Consider the following 4,188-nt stretch of genomic DNA (forward strand, 5'->3'; position numbering starts at 1 on the left):
CAGTGACTGGAATGTTTCCTTTAAAGACTGAACTAACACAAATTACTTGTGCCTGTTCCACAGCTCTTTGGTGTCAACACAGATCAAATATTTATGGCTCAACTCCTGTATTCACTTTGTCAGTTACATGCCTTACAGTGTAATCGCTGAAGACTATCAGTAGGTACTGTGAAATTGGGCTTTAGGAGCTGACAGTTTTGTCTATCTTCTAAACTCACTGATGAAGTAGCTGGTCAAAGAGGTTATGAAGAATATTAGTTTTGGTGTTCTATAGAGCTGCATTCAGGTTTATGAAAAAATGTTGTGGTGTCGATGCAGTTTTAGGGAGTTAAAAAGTAAATGTAGTTTCAGTACAGCTGTAGTTATTACTGCATATACGTAACACGCATATAAAATAAAAAAATTGTATCTGTGTCAAGAACAGTGTTGTTAACTAACTCTGTTTAGAAATTAATTGAAAGTAGAAGAAAATGTTTACATTAACCCTTAGTCCAAATTCCATGCTCTTTTGAAAAAGTCATTAGATGATTTCCCCAGGGCCAAATTACCTCCCATGTTCTTACAGAAAAGTCACTAAGAGCATGTACAACAAATTTAATTCTATTGCATAGCATCATTGTAGTGCACATTTGTTTTCCTAAGATGTCTCAATCTTTGCTCCTGTGTCAGACTAAGAAGCAGCTTTTAAAGTTTGATACTTGACACTTACTAGCCTGACAGAAAAGAAAAAAATTAAAAGCCGACCAGTAATACCAAGGTGTTCTATAAAGCAAAAGCATCCTGCCAATTTACAATGGCTGCAGGCTTACTTAAAAAGCAAGTTTCAAGGCTTGCAGAGTTCTACTTTAATTACTGAATGTGTGGTCATCCTGATTTCTCTAAATTTTCTACCTTTTCTCTCACTGCTTCAGCAGTGTGACTGAGGAGTGGCTTGTGGCTGGTGCACTCATGCATGTTTCTAAAACCCATTCCCTTAACTTTTCATCTTCTATTCAAAAGTCACAGGTACACATAGAGAAAGGGAATACCAGATACCTTGTAGATATAATGAGACTTGCTCAAGTGCTTGGGGGGAGGATCTTTGAGGCTGTATACTGCTTGTCTTGCATAGTAGGAAACTGAGCCTAAATTCAATCCAAGCCTCCAGAATAATTCAGTTTGTTAGTTTTTGTGATACACATGAGCTATTTTGGAAACAATCCTGAAATTCCTGTCACCTCTAGTCACATCTTAAAAAAAAAAAATCATATAAAGAAGTCAATCACCTCTCCAAGGTTTTCTGGATGACTGGATGACTTTCCAGTTGCATGGGTGATTCCTATGAAGCCGGAAGAGAAGATCTGTGACTGAGGATGGAGTGGGAGCTGGGGTGTCCCTTGTTTATATTGCTCTAAACAGTTGCAAATATTATGTGATGCTGAGAGTTTCCTTTAACACTACCCTCAGAAACTATGAGAATTGTGTCTCTTCAGGGCTGTGACTGATGAAGTGTATTTTTTCATGTAAAGCCAGCCTAGTTTAAATAGCTCAGATAGGAGTTTTAAATTAATACTTTAGACTAGTAGCTTAATGTAGGAACATTTTCCTTCATTCTGTAGGACAATGCCATGAAAGTTCACTGTTAAACCCAGATGAGCTGATATGGGTGCATCTCTTGGGACTTTTTGTCTTACTGTAACAACCCAATGGGATATGCAGCTGATGACAGTTTTCTCAGAAAGCTCCTATCTTAATGGTGCTAAGCTTATAGCCATGTAAACAAGGTGTTTGAAGATCATTCTGTAGCACTCTACTTCCCAATGAGCAGGACAATTTGCATCACTGGTTCATCTATAGTAGGTTTCTAGAGCTTCTCCTCTATTTCCTAGTCTTTAAAAAGAATCTGGGGTTGCCAGTTCTCTAAACTTGGTGTACCCACTCAGTCATTGGAACAAAATAGACAAGTTTAGGCTTCAAGTATCTTTTGCTTTTGGTGTTAGTAGTTTCCTATATCATGTGCTTGTAGGTTATTTTATGTGTGAGTGTAGTTGAAGCTTGGAGCACCTAAGCTGGATGCCCATTGTAGTACAAATTTTTCTTCCTCTCCCCCATTTCCCCCCCCCCATTAAGCCTGTCTGTGTATGTAGTTGGTAACACGCAATAAATGTGTACTTTACCTTATGTCATAAGGACTTGTGCAGAAGACCTAACTGAGTTGAGCTAATCAGGAACAATACCCTTTAACTTCATAACAAATAAATAATTCAGAAGCAAGCATTATTCTTTATTTTCCAACACCATCATAATCTGTCCTAACTTTTGTGTCTAGACAAACCCTTATGCATCTTGTCTTCAGGAGCAATTTGGGAAAATTCAGAGGGATCAGAGCTGTGTAGTGAATGCACACAAAGGAGTAAGTTATGGGCCACTATGGTTCTGAAAGTGTGTGCCTGCTCAAGAATTTGATGCGTATAAAATCACTAACCTAACCTCTGAATTTGAGTCCTAACTCTTCTTGTGTCTCTGGGTAGATAAGTCCTCTGTTCAACAAAAGGAGATCATTATAATGAAAATGATAATTGGGTAAGTATTTAATCTCAGGAGTTTGTTTCTGTCCATTAAAACCCAGGTTTTCCAAGTACAGAAGCTTTGGGGCTCTGCTCAGTTTTTCACTGCTGCCAAGTTCATAGCCCACAAACAGGAAATAAAACTATCTATCACAGAGGTTAGGTCTTCTAACAGTCCCTGAAACAGCAGATCAGGCAGAATGGTTGATAAGGGCATCTATGTAAGTGTTACTTTGTCCTGAAGCTCCTAATCCTAAATTCCAGGTGTTTAGTCACAAACCTTGCAAAAAAAAAAAAAAACAAAACACACTAGGGAGTCTAGGGACAGTATACAACAAAGTTAGAAAAGTAGTTACAGAAACCCCAACCTCCTGGTATGCTAATTAGCCTGTCATGTTTTTTCCCTGGCCATTAAATGCTGATATATCTAGTGACAAAATGTGGCTTTATCATGGCTTCAGTGGAACAAAGAAATTCATAGTAACTTTATTTAAACACAACTTAAGAAGACAACCCAAGTATTTAAAATAACTTTAGAAATAACAATCCAGCTTACATACTTACCTATCTGCTTAATGCTGACAATACACAAACAATTCATTTCTTCCACAAAATTAAAAAAAAAGCTTTTGAACTAAATGGTCAATGTGCAGAAGTCAGGATCAAGTGTTTGTGTGTGTCTGTGCCTAAGTTAAATTGGCAGGATGTTTAGTTCTCTCTTCCTAAGCAGAGCAATTGTAGCACTTATCTAAGGAGCCACAATGTATTTTGAAAAAAATTAAACCTTTAAACACGTCCCTGTCTGTACAGGCTGACCAAACTGCCTTTAAAATGTTATCCATTCTGTCTGAAAACATTTTAGCAAACAATGTGCCTGGGTCAGTGCCTATGGCACTGGGATGACTGGAACCTTTCTCTCCTAATCCAATTATCAATAAAAGCTGCTGTGGCAGTAAGATATGGGGAATAGCTCATGCTGAAGCATTTGGAAAGCTAGTAGCTGTGTCCAGGGACAGGTTCTTAGTGGGAGAGGAAGAATGGGGTGCTAAGATGGCTCTAGGGATCTCCCCTTTGTACCCGCTCAAGCAGCTCCTGTTGCAGGGTGCGTGCATGCACAGCATCTGCTCGTGCTGACATCCAGCCTTCCTTTCCCATCGCAGCTGCAGGCAGCCGCAGTCCTGAGCTCATCCACCAGGGCTCTTCTACACATGGCCCTGCACAAGAGTTATTCTGGAACAACTGCACTTAAGAGTGTGTGTGTGTGTGTGTGCTTACCTTTATATTTTGCAATAAGCATAAACTGCTTCAGCTCAACTTAAACGAGAATGATACTCTGGAGTAAGAAGTTCTGTGCTCTGTGACTTGGGACTAGCCTGTGCCTTTGGAATGCCTGTCTTACTCTCATTTCCATCAACCATCACATCTAAACAAGCCCTTGGAAGATAATTACAAACTTTCATTCGGATGCAACCACTTAAGATACACTTAAGCAAAGTCAGCTTAAAATTGGTCTATTTTCTTAACAGGCAAGTGCATTGGATCCGTGTTTAGAGCAAATGTTACTCAGTACAAGTTAGGTCTCTACATAGATCAGTAGTTAATGGGCAGATGGAAGCATCCCACAGTGATTAAGGATGCTAGG

This window comes from Aphelocoma coerulescens, chromosome 2 (genome assembly GCF_041296385.1).
Source record: "Aphelocoma coerulescens isolate FSJ_1873_10779 chromosome 2, UR_Acoe_1.0, whole genome shotgun sequence".
Taxonomy (NCBI): domain Eukaryota; kingdom Metazoa; phylum Chordata; class Aves; order Passeriformes; family Corvidae; genus Aphelocoma; species Aphelocoma coerulescens.